The 19,076-nt window shown below is 50.1% G+C and overlaps 1 pseudogene; it reads right to left on the reverse strand.

Moving 5' to 3' along the window:
• Positions 1-216: 216 nt before the first annotated feature.
• On the reverse strand, positions 217-3,993 carry LOC114601236 (fucolectin pseudogene; annotated as a pseudogene).
• Between the last annotated feature and the right edge of the window lie 15,083 nt (positions 3,994-19,076).

Here is a 19,076-nt window from a genome sequence, read left to right on the forward strand (position 1 = left end):
AGTTCTCTTTGTGAGGGATCCCTGGCAAATGGGACTTGCAGTCTCCACAAGGCGTCACTTGGCCTCCTTTATGGCTCTGGCAAAATCACAGACCCCCTTGGTTCTGATGAACAAACTGGAAAGACAAAAGAAGACTGCTCAAAGGATATTTATTGGACAACCAACACTGATTCCATCAGTTCTGCCCGTGCCCCTTTTGACACGACACACGGCTGGTTATCTCTGAGGTTCATCCTCCAACTTTGTCCCATAGACTTCCACCTCACACAGCGTCAGGACAGCTCGTCCAGAGTGGTTCACGCTCACATAGCGACCCTTCATCCCCTGGCAACTGATGGTGCTGATGGAGCCAAGACCATAATCTGTGATGGTCCCACAACTACAGAGAGAAACGGGAGGTCAACCTTGGGGTGGAAACAATTCAGAATGACTCTGTCTGCCCTCTGAGCTATTTCCATGACTGCGGGAGCCCCTGGCTCACTAGCGGTACATGTGAAAAGGATCTAGGGGTCTTGGTGGACCACAAACTGAACATGAGTCAAGAGTGTGAAGTAATAGTACCCCTCTATCCTGCCTTAGTCAGAACATGCCTGGAGTCCTGTGTCCAGTTCTGGGCACCACAATCTCAGAAGGATGTTGACAAGCTGGAAGGTTTGCAGAGGAGAGTGTGGCGACCACACAGGGTCCCCGGACGTTTGACGGCCTATTGATCCCTGTGCCACCACTATGATCACTACCCCGCTGCCACCAACCCGTTTCTGTTGGGTACACACTGAGTCCAGACAGTTGTTAACATTAAAACAAATAATCAAGTTTATTTTATAAGGCTTAACAGGTTTATGGTTTCAGATAATTTTTCTTGTCGGTTTCTTATCCTTAGTTTCTATACTGGCCTATACCTTCTAACTGATTATCCCAACTGTCTATCTGACTCCTCACTCACTCTCACATCAAAACTAGACCAACCCACAGATTCACCCTCCCTCTTCCTTCTCCAACTCCCAACTGACTTCCAAACAACTCCAACTCTAACTCTAACTCTTCCCCTTGGGTTCCCACTGGCCAATCACTTCACACTCATTTAACCCTTTCCTTATGACCCACCTAGGAGGGCAAACTCCACAAAGGGCAACCAAGATGATCAAGGGCCTGGAAACCAAGCCTTATGAAGCACAGTTGAGGGACCTGGGTATGTTTAGCCTGGAAAAGAGGCGACTGAGAGGAGATATGATAGCCATCTTCTAATATCTTAGGGCTGTCACATGGAGGAGGGAACATGCTTGTTCACTCTTGAGGATAGGATTCAAACCAAAGGGGAGTCCAAGAGAAGGTCATAGCTTCATGCTTGATGAAGAAGGCAGGAGTGTCAGGGAAGAGGGAGAGGGAAAGAAGAGGGAGGGGAGGAAAGATGAGAAGTTCAGTCTTGGACTTATGAACTTGAGACATCAGTGAAGCATCCAAGTGGAGAAGTCAGAGAGGCCTTTCCACCCAGGAGCAGGAATTAGCCCTTGCCATTCCACACAGAAGCAGGTCTTGAAATATGGGCTGGATCCACTACCCCCTGCTCCCCCCACCCTGATTGGGAAGAGAACAAAGGAGCTACAAGTTAACGAATTTGCAGGTGGTGATCTTGAGAGTATCTCCTGGGATGCCTTTGCAGAAGGACGAGTGGGGAGGGGAGAGGCAACGGGAACTTACAGGGGGTTGAACTTGCCATGGTCAATCACGTGGTCCCCCACACGGATCTGGGCTCCCCAGAGTCTCTCGCTGCAGCAGTCTGCACGGTTTTTCACCACCACAGAGGAGATAGCATACCGGTCGTCCAATTCCACATGCCACCATGGTCGATATTCATTGTGGGTGTGGGTGCAGGAGCCATGACCGAAGACCCCGTCAGAGTTCCCATCGACAGCTTTGCCAGCTGATGGAATAAGTGGATGTGAGCTGGTGGAGGACTGGCAGGCTGGGCGGCCTCTGGCCAAGTTGCGAGGTGGAGCAACAGCTTGATAGAAAGAAGATGGGGCAGAAGAAGGAGGAGGAGGAGGAGAAGAAGAGGAAGAAGAAGGAGAAGAGTTTGGACTTGATATCCTGCCTTTCACTCCCCTTCAGGAGTCTCAAAGCGGCTCACAATCTCTTTTCCCTTCCTCCCCCACAACAAACACTCTGTGAGGTCAGTGGGGCTGAGAGACTTCAGAGAAGTGTGACTAGTCCAAGGTCACCCAGCAGCTGCAGGTGGAGGAGCGGAGACGTGAACCCGGTTCACCAGATTACGAGACTACCGCTCTTAACCACTACACCACACTGGCTCTGCAAGTAAGGGAGCAGTAAGAACACAAGAATAGTCCTGACGCAGCAGGATCAGGCCAAAAGGGCCCATCTAGTCCATCATCCTGTTCTCCCAGTCACCACCCATATTAAGAACTAGCGGTTAACCTACACATAACAGCAGTGCCAATAAATGTCATTCTGTTTTACAAAATTTATATTGCATTTGCCAGTCATAAATCCTCCGAGTGGTTTGCAGTCATCGTACTCATCCTGCCCAGAGCGAGACTTTGTGGGCGATCAGTTTCCAGGTCCAGAAGTTGGGGACTTCCCCATTGCCAACCCTCTGAAGGATGAGGTGCAGAGTTTTGGGGGGCTCCTAGATCCATCCTTCTTAATGGAGCTTCAGATTACCTCTGTGGTCAGAAGCACCCATTTTCACCTTAGGTTGGTGCACCAACTCTGCCCTTTCCGGGACAGGAATACTTTGGCCACGGCGATGCATGCATTGGTAATGTTACAACTGGACTACTGTAATGCACCCTATGTGGGACGTCCCTTGGGATGGGTTCAGAAGCTGCAGCTGGTACATGATGTTGCGGCCAAGTTGCTGAGTGGACCTGTGCTGAGGAAGCTGTCAGTTACCTGCCGGGGCATCTTCAAGGTCTTGTTTCTAATGTGTAAACACCTGAACGACTTGGGACCAGGTGAACTGAAGGAGTTTCAGCCCTGGCATAGACCTGGAGGGTCACCTATTTTTTGGACCAGTGGCTACATTTTGAATTTTGAGAGATTGCTGTGGATGCCAGCCACAACATGGAAATCTTCCTCATTGCTGCTCCCCCCCCAACTCCTAGGCCACCTACCCATGCATGGAGTAAGGTGACCTCCAGATTTTCACGGTCAGAAACCAGCTTATAGGCCATTGTTGGGGGAGGAATAAGAGTGCCCTCTGTTTGTGGGGAGGGGCACCGTTTTGCTTGCCCACAGGTGATTACCCCAGCGGCGTAGCGTGGGTTGTCAGCACCCGGGGCAAGGCAAGTAATTTGCGCCCCCTAACCTGTGGATTTGCGCCCCCTAACCCGTGGATTTGCGCCCCCTAACCCCAGATGTTGCGCCCGGTGCGGCTGGCCCCCCCTGCACCCCCCACGCTACGCCACTGGATTACCCCTTTCCATTCCCTTTTCCCCGCTCTTACTGGTACTTTCCAGGTCAGGCTCAGAGCTCTGGGCCTCCCCACGCCCTGCCAGAAGCACCAGGGCCAGCAGCCAAGTCCAGACGAGGAGCATCCTGCAAGGAGGGAGCAGAGAAGGCAGTGAGGGGGAGACTAGGCTGGAGCTGTGAGGGTCGGGTTCCTCCTTAGCAGCCAAGGGCTCCCTTGGACAAAAAACAAGGACACCGGCCAGGAATACCAGAGCAAAACAGCAGCCAGTAGGCTTGGTCTTTATTGAAGACTGTCGGGACAGGACTCCCACCTGTCACCAGGTGGAACAAGATGGAAGCCCTGAACAAAAGAAGACCCCAACTTTTATTAGCTACTAATCCCCCATGCTACACCCCTAAGACTACATCACAACTACATCATGACTACATCATTGACACATCGCAAAGAGGAGGGGTTCAGGGAGGAGTTGTGGTGGTAACCTGAGTGCCTTGTCACCTGTCCGGTTCCTCCTTTCCCCCTCCCCATGATTACATTCCTGAGGACAAAGAGGACTTCACTGTTTCCTGCCCCCAGAGGGAAGGGCTGGTCACTGTCCTTTGTTTCAGTCCGTACTGAATCCACTCCCATTTGCAGGTCCTTTGTGAGTGGAATTATCTTCTGTCTAGGACAAGGTTGGCATGCCAACTGGGTAGGACATGTTGGCTGCCTTGTGTCGAATCTCCCATCTTTGATAGTCCTTCCCTCATGGTGTAAAATAAAAGTGGAATGGTGCAGATCCGATGTACCGGTGATTTTCTATGCATTTATAACAGAAGCGTTGTGTATGATGTGTGTGTCGTGTTTGTACAAACTGAATGATTGGGGGGTGCGTGTGTCCTGCAACAAGCGCTATTGGGTTGGCCTGGAGAACTCTTATTCTCCAAAGTGATAGAGGTGCCTGTAGCGTTTGCCCTCCGATGTGTGTGACATTATACTGGGTTCATAGGGAAAGGGTTAACTAATTGTAAAATGACTAACCAATGGGAACCCAGGGGGTGGAGTTAACTGTGTATAAGGTTTAAGCCCAGAGGGTTTTTGAGTTGGAGTTGTTGAGAAGACAGTCTGGAGTTAGAAGAGACAGGATAAGTCTGTGGGTTGGGCTAGTCTGGTGTGTGTGTGTGAGAGAGAATTTGTTAAGAGGAGTCAGTCAAACAGTTGAGATAATCAGTCAGAAGGTATTAGAAAGGTAAAGGGACCCCTGACAGTTAGGTCCAGTTGTGGCCGACTCTGGGGTTGCGGCGCTCATCTCACTTTACTGGCCAAGGGAGCCGGCGTACAGCTTCCGGGTCATGTGGCCAGCATGACTAAGCCGCTTCTGGCGAACCAGAGCAGCGCACGGAAACGCCGTTTACCTTCCCACCGGAGCAGTACCTATTTATCTACTTGCACTTTGACGTGCTTTCGAACTGCTAGGTTGGCAGGAGGTGGGACTGAACAACGGGAGCTCACCCCGTCGCAGGGATTCGAACTGCCGACCTTCTGATCGGCAAGCTCTAGGTTCTGTGGTTTAACCCACAGCGCCACCTGCGTCCCTTAGGAAGGCATAGGCTGGTAAAGAAACTAAAGTTAAGATACTGACAGGAATATTATCTGAGAAACCATAAACTCGTTATTGTTTGTAAAATAAACTTGTTTTTTTGGCTCACTTTTAACAACTGACTGGACTCAGTGTTTTACCAGAGAGTAACTGGTTGGTGGCAGCAGGGAAGCGAGCACAGTGGTGGCACAGGGATCAATAGACCGTTAAACGTCCGGGGACCCTGTGTGATCACCACAGTGCCTAACCGACATGTAATGTCAAGAAAAGAAAAGAAAACCACAATTTTAGATATGCCAATTCTGTGGGGCATTCAGGGTCCAGACTTTCTTTTTTGGGAGGTGTTCTCAAAGATCACATCCAGTGGGTTTTCTCAACTTACCTTGCCTCTCTTTCTCGGGATCTGCAGAAGCGTCTGTTGCTCTTGGTGGGACAGGAGACACAGGTTCTTCTCCCCAAACTGGAACTGAGACTTCCCTGCTTCCAGAGGAGTCCTGCACCTCCAGGTTTTATCCCCTTCCCAATGGACAGCGCTTGCCTGACGTGGCTCAACTTGGCCAATCAGAAAGATGGTGACACCAGGATCTAGGGATCAAGATCAAGTTTTGACATCCTTCATCTGAGCTGGGTCTGAGTGGGCTTGTGTGGTTTCTGACTCTCTCCCAAGAGGAAATAACGGCATCTCCTTGGCAGGAGATGATTTTAGAAGAAGACATCCTCATTCCATTTATCCCATTTAGAGGTCAGATGGGTGCCAAACTGAGCGCTGATACTGGCAGGTCCCAACCACATCAGCCAAGCTCCAAAATGAACACTTTGTGCGGTCAGCCTTGTGGAGAATGGGTAGGCACTTCTGAGTTGAAATGGCCTCTTCCAACCCATAGAAACATCTCTGCCTCCCTCCCCTGGAACAAGGTCCAAGTGTAGGCCAGCTGGCAGCAGTCAATTTAAGATTTCCCGTGTCCTTCCATGACTACCAAGTTCTCCTGTCAGGATTACCTGTATTATATCTGCAAGTTGAGTGTCAGAGTGGGAATAAGACCTTCTGTGGCAACTAGCTATGATGCTGAGTCCTTCCTCAATCCTCCTAATTCTAATTACTGCAAATCACAAATGAGGAGAGTGTTGCTACACTCCTCTTCTGCTTGCGGACTTCTCATGGACAACTGAGAGAGCAGGATCCTGGACTAGTAGATCAGACTCGAAGAGTCCCTATTTTCCAGGAACACCCCCGATTTAGAAAAGCTGTCCCTGTTTCTGATTTGATCTCGGAATGTCCCGCTTTTCCTTGTTATTGTTGTTGTTGTTTTGTCGCTTAGTTGTGTCCGACTCTTCATGACCCCAACCCCAACCCCTAAACCTAACCCTAACCCTAACCCTAACCCTAAATCCTAAATCCTAAACCCTAAACCCTAAACCCTAAAGCTGGTTTCCTGAACTTGCTCTCTTGCAATTAGAGGATGGATGGCAGCTAACAGATTGAGGCTGAATCCTGACAAGACAGAAGTACTGTTTTGGGGGGACAAGGGGCGGGTGGGTGTGGGGGATTACCTGGCCCTGAATGGGGCAACAGTGCCCCTGAAGGACCAGGTGCGCAGCCTGGGAGTCATTTTGGACTCACAGCTGTCCATGGAGGCTCAGGTCACCTCTGTGTCCAGGGCAGCTGTCTACCAACTCCATCTGGTACACAGGATGAGACCCTACCTGCCCGCGGACTGTCTCGCCAGAGTGGTGCATGCTCTAGTTATCTCCCGCTTGGACTACTGCAGTGCGCTCTATGTGGGGCTACCTTTGAAGGTGACCCAGAAACTGCAATTATTCAAGAATGCAGCAGCTAGACTGGTGACTGGGAGTGGCTACTGGGACCACATAACACCGGTCCTGCATTGGCTCCCAGTACGTTTCTGAGCATTATTCAAAGTGTGGGTGCTGACCTTTAAAGCCCTAAACGGCCTGTATACCTGAAGGAGCGTCTCCACCCCCATTGTTCTGCCCAGACACTGAGGTCCAGCTCCGAGGGCCTTCTGGCGGTTCCCTCATTGCGAGAAGTGAGGTTACAGGGAACCAGACAGAGGGCCTTTTCTGACGCCCACCCTGTGGAACACCCTCCCTTCACATGTGAAGGAAACAAGCAGCTATCCTATCTTTAAAAGACATCTGAAGGCAGTTTTTAATATTTAATGCTGTATTGTTTTTAACACTTGATTGGAAGCCGCCCAGAGTGGCTGGGAAAACTCAGCCAGATGGGCGGGGTATAAATAATAAATTATTATTATTATTATTATTATTATTATTATTATTATTATTACCTTCCACCCACCACCAAATTTGCAAAGCACTTTGCAAATCTGAAGTAATTAAGCCTCATTAGCTCAAGGACAGTCATTACCACCCACCCATAACTCTTCAAGCCATTGTTTTGACAGTGATGAGGCAATAAAACACCATTAAAGGTAAATAATATGAACCAAATGCAGCCAGGGTGCGTCTTGTTTGGGTTTCTCTGTTTTCCGATCGGTGCCCACTTTTGCCAGGTCTCTGTGGGCATCACTCACCTGTTCCACACTTGGATGTCATGCTACCATCAAAGAGAAACTGCAGAATAGCTAAGTGGCAGGTGTGGTTAGCACACAGTGGTGAGTTGACCAAAACTGAGTGCAGGAGCAGCTCTCCCCTCCTGTGGTTTCTGTGATGAGACGGTGAGAGCAGGCCAGGGGCTCATCTAGTCCAGCATCCTGTTCTCACAGTGGCCGACCAGATGCCTAACCCTAACCCTAACCCTAACCCTAATCTTTCAACCCTAAATCCTAACCTTAACTCTAACCCCTAAAGCCAACCGCAACCCCTAACCGCTAATCACTAGCCCTAACCCCTAACCCCAACCCCTAACCCCTATGCCTAATCCCCTAATCCTAACCCTAACCCTAACCCTAAATCTAACCCTAATCCTAATCCTAGCCCTGATACTTAAACCCTAACCCTTAACCCTTAACCCCAACCCCTAACCCCTATGCCTAACCCCCTAAGCCTAGCCCTAATCCTACTCCTAGCCCTAATACTTAAACCCTAACCCTTAACCCTTAACCCTTAACCCCTAACCACAACCCTACCCCTAACCCTAACCCCAAACCCTAACCCCTAACCCCAACCCCCAATCCCTATGCCTAACCCCTAAGCCTAACCCTAACCCTGACCCTACCCCTAACCCCTAACCCCTAACCCCTAACCCCTAAACCCTAACCCTAATCTTTAAACCCTAACCCTTAACCCCAACCCCTAACCCCTATGCCTAACCCCTAACCCTAATCCTAGCCCTAATACTCAAACCCTAACCCTTAACCCCTAACCACAACCCCTAACCCTAACCCCTACCTCTACCTCTACCCCTACCCCTTCCCCTAACCACTAAACCCAACCCCAACCCCTAACCCCTATGCCTAACCTCTAAGCCTACCCCTACCCCTACCCCTGACCCCTAACCCCTAACCCCTATGCCTAACCCCCTAACCCTAACCCAAACCCTAATCCTACTCCTGAATGTACAACTTGCTGCTTAAATGGAACACACAAGATGAGACAGTTAAATCGGCTATGATAAAATGGGCACAGGATATTGGGCATAACATCATGTTTGAGGACTGGGAAAAGTTATGGACCACCGGAATGAAATTCACGGCATGTAATGCCTTGAAGGAAAACATTATGAAAATGATATACCGGTGGTACATGACCCCAGTCAAGCTCGCTAAGATATATCACCTGTCTGATAATAAATGTTGGAAATGTAAGGATGCTGAAGGGACCTTTTTTCACCTCTGGTGGACATGCCCGAAAGTGAAGGCCTTCTGGGAAGTGATTTACAATGAGTTAAAAAAGGTATTTAGGTATACCTTTCCGAAGAAACCAGAGGCCTTTCTTCTGGGCATTGTCGGCCAGAAAGTGTTAAAGAAGGATAGAACTTTGTTTATGTACGCAACTACAGCAGCAAGAATTCTTATTGCAAAGTATTGGAAGACACAAGATTTACCCACACTGGAGGAGTGGCAGACGCAACTGATGGACTATATGGAATTGGCTGAAATGACTGGCAGAATCCGAGATCTGGGAGAAGAGACAATGGAAGAGGACTGGGAAAAATTTAAGGACTATTTGCAGAAACACTATAAATTGTATGAATGCTAAAAATGTGCATGACTTGGAAATTATAGCTTCAGCAAACTGAATTTAGAAACATAATATCTGAAAGATACAGTAAGGTATGAAATAAGGTAACAAGTTGCTGATGTTTTTATTGCAAAGAACGCTGGGTTCGGAAGATGTGAGGAAGTCCAGTTGGATCTACAAAATGATTTGAAAGGTTGAACTTTTTATTGTTTATCTTTGCTTTTTCCTGTTTTTTCTTTCTTCTTTTCTTTCTATGTCTACAATATGGAATATATGTGTGAAAATCCAATAAAAAATTACTTTTTTAAAAAAAAACCCTAATCCTACTCCTAGCCCTAATACTTAAACCCTAACCCTTAACCCCTAACCACAACCCCTAACCCTAACCCCTACCTCTACCTCTACCCCTACCCCTTCCCCTTCCCCTAACCCCTAAACCCAACCCCTAACCCCTATGCCTAACCTCTAAGCCTACCCCTACCCCTGACCCCTGACCCCTAACCCCTAAACCCAACACCCAACCCCAACCCCTAAGGCTAACCCTAACCCTAAGCCCTAAGCCTAACCCCTAAAGCTGGTTTCCTGAACTTGCTCTTATACCTTTCACCCACCACCAATGGGCTGCAGCAAGAGCCTGTTTCAAAGCCTTTTGCAAATTTGGAGTAATTAAGCCTCATTAGCTCAAGGACAGTCATTACCACTCACCTATAACTCTTCAAGCCATTGTGTCACTTTGACAGCGATGAGGCAATAAAAAACCACTGAAGGTAAATAATATCAACCAAATGCAGCCAGGGTACGTCTTGTTTGGGTTTCTCTGTTTTCCTTGTGCCTGCCAGGTCGCTGTGGGCATCACTCACCTGTTCCACACCTGGATGTCACCTTACCATCAAAGAGAAACTGCAGAATAGCTAAGTGGCAGGTGTGGTTAGCACACAGTGGTGAGTTGACCAGTAATTTAAATCCTTCATTGTCTTCTAACAATAAATCAGCATATTTCAACCATTTACTCTCCATAGTTTAATGCAATTCTTAATTAAATATGTATTTCATGTACATTGCATGCACAGTTTTGAATAATGTCATGCAAGCTTGTGCCATAAACTAAGCATCCCTGACTCTCCACAAAAACCTATTCCTACATTTTGGCAGTAGGATGGTGCCGTCTCATCTCGTTATGAGCATTTGTATGCTTTCACAAGCAAATCCCATGTGAAGGCAACAAAATGATTGTGTGAATGTGAATGCAAAAAAGAAAGGTTATGTGATGCAACTTTGCTGTATAATACTGCAGGTGTGTGAAAGGTAATGTACTTAGCTCTGGGTAGCAAAGAACGGAGAGATTTACAAATGTGTGTGAGAGAGAAGTAGTCCAGAGATGTCCTCCTATTACGCTGCAATGGATTGTAATGGATTGCTTTGAAGTCATTTCAGCGCCAGGTGGGGGTGGGAATTCACCCTAAGTCGCCCCCCCCAGTCCTGTCCTGTATTTTGCAAGAGCAAAGGTGGCAACCCTAGTTGTATCTTGTCGTGTGGTTTTGCTTTTCATGCTGCATTTGTATTCTTCGCTGTCATAGTATCTCATGAAATAAAGATTGGAGTATAAGCTGAGATGCAATGTTTGTGGGAAACCTCTGTCCTATGCTCAGGCTGTATATATGTGCAAATAAAGCCACGGATCCTAAAGACACCATAGGTTGTGCTGACCTTTATTCCAAGGAACACCTGGAGTCTTTCCCCACTTGGAAACTGTGGTGACTTGTAAAAATATTATCACAGGCTGTCTAGAGGGTTCTATAGAAAAGCCTTTCCGGTTGTCTGATTTAAAGGTCTCGTGGAGTTGATGGTATTGTAACCAATCTGACAGCGGGGTCAGCAGTATGTCTGTCCCATAAGCTGTGACCACTGAGCCAACAGTGTGATGCAGCAATAGAAAAAGCTATTGCAATTCCAGGCTGCATCAAAATAAGTCTAGTGTCCCAATTAAGGGAAGTCATAAAGGTAAAGGTACCCCTGCCCGTACGGGCCAGTCATGTCCGACTCTAGGGTTGCGTGCTCATCTCGCTCTAGAGGCCATGAGCCGGCGCCGTCCAAAGACACTTCCGGGTCACGTGGCCAGCATGACGAAGCTGCAGCTGGCGAGCCAGCACCAGCGCAGCACACAGAAACGCCGTTTACCTTCCCGCTATAAAGCGGTACCTATTTATCTACTTGCACTTAGGGGTGCTTTCGAACTGCTAGGTGGGCAGGAGCTGGGACCAAATGACAGGAGCTCACCCCATCGCGGGGATTCGAACCGCCGATCATACGATCGGCAAGTCCTAGGCACTGAGGTTTTACCCACAGCGCCACCCGCATCCCTTAAGGGAACTCATAAGGTAAAGGTAAAGGTACCCCTGCCCGTACGGGCCAGTCTTGCCAGACTCTAGGGTTGTGCGCCCATCTCACTCAAGAGGCCGGGGGCCAGCGCTGTCCGGAGACACTTCCGGGTCACGTGGCCAGCGTGACATCGCTGCTCTGGCGAGCCAGAGCCGCACACGGAAACGCCGTTTACCTTCCCGCTTGTAAGTGGTCCCTATTTATCTACTTGCACCCGGGAGTGCTTTCGAACTGCTAGGTTGGCAGGCGCTGGGACTGAACGACGGGAGCGCACCCCGCCACAGGGATTCGAACCGCCGACCTTTCGATCGGCAAGCCCTAAGCGCTGAGGCTTTTACCCACAGCGCCACCTGCGTCCCAGGGAACTCATAGCACCACTCTATTCAGCCTTGGCCAGAGCCTACCTGGAGCCCTTTGTCCAGTTCTGGGCACCACAGTTTGAGAGGATAAGGACAAGCTGGAAGGTGTGCCAAGAAGGGCGACTAAGAAGATGAAGAGCCTGGAAATCAAGTCTTGTGATGAACTGTTGAAAGGATTGGATATGTTTAGCTTGGAGAAGAGACACGGAGGGGTGACATGAGAGCCATATTCAAAGGCCTGCAGGGCTGTCCCATGGAGGAAACTTGTTTTATGTTGCTCCAGAGGGGAGAACTCAAACCAGTGGATTCAGATGACAAGAAAGGAGATTTCAATTAAACCTTCGGAAGAATTTTCTGGTGAATGGAGTCGCTTGAAAGCATAATGGACTCCTTCCTTTGGGACTTCAAACAACCGGGTCTGTGCAAACTACAGTAGTACCTCTGGTTACGTACTTAATTTGCAAGATCACAGTTATTTCATCCAAGATCACATTACTGTAGTTGAATATGGAAAGTGAAATTACTACATGCAGCCTCTGGGAGAGATCATCAGGGGATTTGGGCTGGGTGCTCATCAGTATGCGGATGACACCCAGCTCTACCTCTCTTTCAAATCGGAACCAGTGAACATGGTGAAGGTCCTGTGTGAGTGTCTGGAGGCGGTTGGAGGATGGATGGCGGCTAACGGATTGAGGTTGAATCCTGACAAGACAGAAGTACTGTTTTGGGGGGACAGGAGGCAGGCGGGTGTAGAGGACTCCCTGGTCCTGAATGCGGTAACTGTGGCCCTGAAGGACCAGGTGCGCAGCCTGGGAGTCATTTTGGACTCACAGCTGTCCATGGAGGCGCAGGTCCATTCTGTGTCCAGGGCAGCTGCTTATCAGCTCCATCTGGTACGCAGGATGAGACCCTCCCTGCCCGTGGACTGTCTCGCCAGAGTGGTGCGTGCTCTAGTTATCTCCTGCTTGGACTACTGCAATGCGCTCTACGTGGGGCTACCTTTGAAGGTGACCCGGAAACTACAACTAATCCAGAATGCGGCAGCTAGACTGGTGACTGGGAGCGGCCGCCGAGACCACATAACAACGGTCTTGAAAGACCGACATTGGCTCCCAGTACGTTTCTGAGCCCAATTCAAAGTGTTGGTGCTGACCATGAAAGCTCTAAATAGCCTCGGTCCTGTATACCTGAAGGAGCGTCTCCACCCCATCGTTCTGCCCGGACACTGAGGTCCAGTGCCAAGGGCCTTTTGGCGGTTCCCTCACTGCAAGAAGCCAAGTTACAGGGAAACAGGCAGAGGGCCTTTTCAAAGAAGACAACAACTACCAGACTTTTAGAAGACATCTGAAGGCAGCCCTGTTTAGGGAAACTTTTAATGTTTAACAGATGATTGCATTTTAATATTTTGTTGGTAGCTGCCCAGAGTGGCTGAGGAAACCCAGTCAGACGGGTGAGGTATAAATAAAAATAATTATAATTATAATAATTATAATTACTATTGTTATTAGAGAGCCCACATGGCAAGGGCTTGAGGCATAGCGCAGCAGGGCAGGAGGTGCCAGAGGTCCTCTTGGTTCTGGCTAGGGCTGCCTGACCTTCCCAAGTCACCTGTTGCTGGGCTCTCTGTATCCTTCCACAACTGTGGTGCAAAAGATGAAACTTCCCTTCTCCCAATATTGTTGTCCTACTGTAAAAGTGCCTACCCATATCAACTTTTTTTAAAAAACAAACAAACCCAAACCACTCACAACACTACACACTTAATGTCATGTGCGGTTAGGTCCTCAGAATGTTGAATTCCAAAAATATTTCTAGACTCTTTTTCCTTTTCGCTGTATTGTATTTATTTGTTACATGCATATCTTCAAGGGATCTCAAGGTGCTCTACGTGGTCGTCCTCCTCCCCACCACAACCCTGTGAGGAGGGCTAGCTTGAGAACCTCCTGGCACCAGGTCAAGGGATGGTGTAAAGTTGTCCCGACGATGGGAGGGGGGAAGTGGTGTGTTGGGGGCAGCAGGGGGTAGATCAGGATCTACTGAGTGATTCGTGGTAGATCTCCTAGGACTTGTTGGTTTGTTTGTTTCACAACATGTATATACCGCTTGGTTTTAGAAAAAAACAACTTGCGGCGCTTTTTGTGGTCCCAGATTGTTTAACAAGAGCTTTCAAATTCAGCTATTGGAACAAATGAAGGCTGGTTTTTTGGCGGGGAGGGGAAAACCAGGAATCGCTCTCTGCGTGAGAAACAGGAGCTTGTTTCTAGGACTGAAAACAAATACTTGGCCTCAGAGACTCCTGCAGGTGTCGCCTGCTTGCCTTTCAAGGATCTCTCGGCCCCTTTTTCTGAGCTTGATCTTAGCAATATGCGCTTTACGCATCAGCCAGCCGTCAGTCCGTCTCCTGCGTGGCCCTCATCCACCGACTGGGGCGTCTCGAGAGGCTTTTCAGACGGATACCGTACACCCCCTGCGTGTTTAATTTGGGCTGGGGCCATGAAATGGGGTGGGGGCGGTCGGATTTAGGAGCCTCCGGCCTCTCCCGCGTCGTGAAAAGAGTCGGGGCATCCACCCGGGTTCTTTGGTCGTCTGAACTTTGGCAGCGCCTGAAGTCCCGTGTCGTCTTCCCACTTGCCGCGTGCCCCAGCAGAAGGCTCCCTCGGTCAAAGTAGGATGGCAGGGGAAGACGCTCTTGCTCTCGGATCCCGCTTGCGCGTTTTCTGCAAGAGGCACCCGGGTGACAACGTGAAAACACGAGGCTGCACGGATCCAGCCGTCTCTTCTGATGCTGCTCTGTTCTTCTAAATCGCCCCCGCTCCACCCCCGGCAGCACAGACGGTTCTCCCCGCAGTACCGGCTCTTTCGGCCGCCAAGGCAGGAGCTGAGCTCTGTCCGCCCTCGCTGAGGTGGCTTTGGCTTCTTGCGCCGTCTTTGGCTTCTTTGGCTCCTTGCGCCGTCGGTGGCTTTGGCTTCTCCGCCGCGCAACCGACCTCTCCGGCAGCCCCGGGGCGATAAGATAAGCGGGGGCGGGCGGAGGAGGGCAGCGCGGACCGCTAGAAAAGCGGCGGCCTCTGCAGGGCTCCCAGCTTCGCCACCTCCCGCCACCCATCGAGCAGTTCGACCCTCGCCTGCTGCCAACATGGTGCTGACTGCTAGAGAGCGCATAGCGATCCAGTTCGGGCTCCCCTTGAGCGACGATATGGGCGGCGAAGCGCTGGCCAGGTAGGCTCGACGGGGCGGCCAAGGGAGAGAAGCCCAGTCTTGTTCCTCCCGTCCCGTCCCTTTTCCTGACGGCCCCCTTCCCTCCCCGCAGGCTTTTCCAGGTCTACATGGAGTCCAATATCTACTTCCCGCGCTTCGACCCTATCCCCGGCTCCAACGACAGCGCCATCATGAACATGGACAACATCCGCATGGATCCCAGCGATCTGCACGCCTCCAACCTCCGCGTGGACCCCATCAACTTCAAGGCAAGCGCGGCGACGGGGCGGACCAGGGCCAGGAGGGCGCGCCTTGGGTCTTCCCCTGAGCCTCCTCCCCCGAACGAACCCCCCCCCCCAACCTCACCTCCGTCTCTCTCTCTCTCTCTCCCCCTCCCTCCCTCCCTCCCTCCGTCCTTTCCAGTTTCTGCCCAGGCGCATGCACTGGCTTCCAGTCCTCTGACATTTCCTCCTTTTTAAAGCTGCAATTTGCTGCCCCGATGCACCTGGGAATAAGCATCCTTTTATTGGGTGAAAAAAGTATTATCGGATGCTTTCAAAGTGAACACACCAAATTGATCGTGCCCGGAAGAGCCCGGCCGCTGCCTATTAAAAGCTGTTTTTGAAAGTACAAATAAAATAAGGAAAGAGCTAAGAAAGGGTGCCGGGGCGACCGCCGCCTGCTCAGACGGGCCCCCGAAGCCCACCCCTGTCCCGGGACGGAGGCGGGCCTCTTCGCCGCTGCCCCGGCATGTGGGCGCCCGCCCTCCCAGCCGTGGGCCCAGGACCCCGCCCTCGAGGGGCACCCCAAGTGGAGAAGGACAGACGCCCCGCAGCACCCCTCCTGCCCCCGCCGAGCCCTTGACATGGAGCAGCATGACTCCTTCGATGGGCGAGAGGGCCGCCCGTCCTTCTCGCCAGAGCTGCTCCAGAGCACTCTGCACATGCTCACGTGCACCCGCCCTCCTGCCGTCTGGAAAACCTCCTTTTCCGAGGGGACGGTGCTCTGCCCCTGCTCAGAGGCACTCCCGCCTTGGCTCCGCACAAACGACCCTTCCCTGGAAAGCTTTTGGGGCTGACGCTTGTGGGGCGGGGAGTTGCGGGGTGCGCCTGTCTCCGGCTCTTGTGCTTTGACGGGGCCAAGGTCTCACGTCCCAGGGACCCACACACACGTGTCATCTTTAAAGGCGTTATGCAACGTCAAGGTAGACACCCTCCTCTGGCGCTTAGGCGCAAAACACCGAAGGAGAGCAGCGCAGGGTACCGAGCCGAGGGGACGCAAAATAAGGATAAGGATAATGATTATTTATTGAATTTATATACCGCCCTATACCCAGAGGTCTCAGGGCAGTTCACAGAAATGATCAGCATAAAAACCTCAATGTATATAATCAAAATTGAAACAACCCAATAATACCCTCCCAAAATCAGAAAGAATGAATGTATGAATGAAGTTTTTGTATGTAATGTAATTTTAAGCGAGCCTATTGAGAAGATCCGTAAAAGAGCGGCCGTACCAAGAGGAATTATTGCGAAAATAATACAGTGGTACCTCGGGTTACATACGCTTCAGGTTACAGACTCCGCTAACCCAGAAATAGTACCTCGGGTTAAGAACTTTGCTTCAGGATGAGAACAGAAATCGCGCGACGGCGACGGGAGGCCCTATTAGCTATAGTGGTGAGAACAGTTTCAGGTTAAGAACGTCACGTTAAGAACAGTTTCAGGTTAAGAACGGACCTCCAGAACGAATTAAGTACGTAACCACAGGTACCACTTTATATATTTAGGGAACACTGAGCTACTCCGCAAGCGGGTTGTGAGGACTACCCGGAGTAGGCATGTGGCGGCCCAGGCAGAGCGCAGTTCAGAGACTCTGGAGTGCCTGTTTGGGGGTAGAGAGGAATGTGGGGGACAGCTGTAAGCCTCCTCTGGTCTTGCGCGGGGGGCGCCGCCGGCATCCCAGCAACGGTGACGGGGATGGGCGCCGCTGGACGGCTTCCATGGGCCGCGCCCAAGAGGCTAGCGAGCCTCGCCCAGGCTGCCCCCTGGAGCCCCCTTGCCAGGAACCCGCCCAGTTCAGCGTCTGGGAAGGGAGAGAGCCTGCTCCGCCGAACCCCCAGGATGGAGTCAGGCGCGTCGAGGGACCGAGAGAGAAGGCAGCTGTCGGAAGAAATTTAAAGACTATCTACAGAAATATTGTAAAATTAATGAATGTTAGAATGATGTTGGATAAAAAGTTAAGTGGTTTTTAGCTATAATGCTATAAGGAATATGAAAAAATGGATTATTAATAGGTAAAGATTTAATGTTACAATATTTTAAGATTAAAGACTAGGATAAACAAAGAGGGAAAGGATTTGCTGAAGTTAAATTGAAGTTAAATTGGAATACAAAAAGGGAGGTGTGAGGAGGTCTGGGAAACAAGCAAATGAAAGATAAGTGATGAAAGGATGGAATTGTTTTTTAACTATTTTTATAGTTAACTTTCCCGTTCTGTGGTTTCCAGCTGACTGTGGAGGGCAGAGCCAGCCTTCGTGGCTGGTAGCCCTCGATAGACCCGCTCCTCCTCCTCCTCCTCCTCCTCCTCCATGATTTTATACGATCTTTTTGTCAAGCCGTCCAGCAGCGAGAGGCAGGAAAAAAAACTTTCCTCTTTCCACTTTCTCCAGGCCGTGCTTAACATTCTAAACTTCCCCCAAGTCTCGTTTTATTCGCCTTTTCTCTAAACCAGCCTCAAACACGCGACTTTCCCCCACAGGGCCGTCGCTCCGGCGCCTGGATCATTTTGTGGCCCTTTCCTGAACCTTTCCCAGCTCTACAATATCCTGCGGTCGCCCCGTAGATTTGAATAATGGCATTATGAGATGGGTAGCTACTTTATTGTCAAGTCCTTTCCTAATGGTCCTTAGCGCGGAGGCTGCCTTTTCCACAACTGCCGCGCACGCAGGAGGCGCATCTTCATCCGTATCTCCGCTAGGGCCACAAAGTCGCGATCCTGGCCACTCTCTGCCAGTTCAGACTCCATAAACATAGGTGACATTTAGACTTTTCGCCCTCGTGTATTCTAGACACTTGTCCACAATGAATTGCCTTTGTCATTCTGCCGCCCATTCGCTCCGTTTGGAGAGGTCTTTCTGTAGAGCTTCATTGTCACCCTTTGGTTACAACGACCCTGAACAGTTTAGGGCCTCCAGCAAACGTGGCCACTTCGCCGCTCATCTATAACTCTAGGGTCGTTTAGAAAGCACAGGTCCCGATCCTTGGGGGACTCCACTTTCTACATCTCTCCATTGGCGGCCAGGTCCATTTCTCCCTGCATCCGGAAACTTAGCCAACTCCTGATCCGGAAGAGGACCTCTCTGCTCCTAGAATCATGGAATTGAAGAGTTGGAAGGGACCTAAAATTAATGTAAATTTATAGTGAATGATTTTAGAGTGTTGTTTATGCTGTACTTTTGTACTGTTTTATTGTTGTTAGCCGCCCTGAGCCCGGCTTCGGCTGGGGAGGGCGAGATATAAATAAATTTTATTATTATTATTATTATTATTATTATTATTATTATTATCTGTTCCAACCCCCTGCGATGCAGGAACGGCAGGGAAAGCAGCTCCTCTTATTCCTTCACTGCTAAGTTTACTCGGGAGTAGTTGGTGAGGTACTTTGTCGAAAGGCTCTTGAAAGCCTGTTACTCGTTTGCAGCGTCAGGTAGGTAGCCGTGTTGGTCTGACGCAGTACCTCTGCAAACGAAATAAAAAATTAGAAAAATAGTCCAGTAGCACCTTAGAGACCAACTAAGTTTGTTCTTGGTATGAGCTTTCGTGTGCATCTTGTGGGATGTAAACACAGGGGCAGTCAATGACAACATTCCTAGAGTGTACATGCTAGAACATGGGGAGGAATGTCTGTCCAGCAAGCAGGTAAACTTCCTGGGGACGGACTTCCTCCGCATGTGACCAGAGGTGGGTGT

The sequence above is a fragment of the Podarcis muralis genome, chromosome 8 (genome assembly GCF_964188315.1).
Source record: "Podarcis muralis chromosome 8, rPodMur119.hap1.1, whole genome shotgun sequence".
Classification (NCBI taxonomy): Eukaryota; Metazoa; Chordata; class Lepidosauria; order Squamata; family Lacertidae; genus Podarcis; species Podarcis muralis.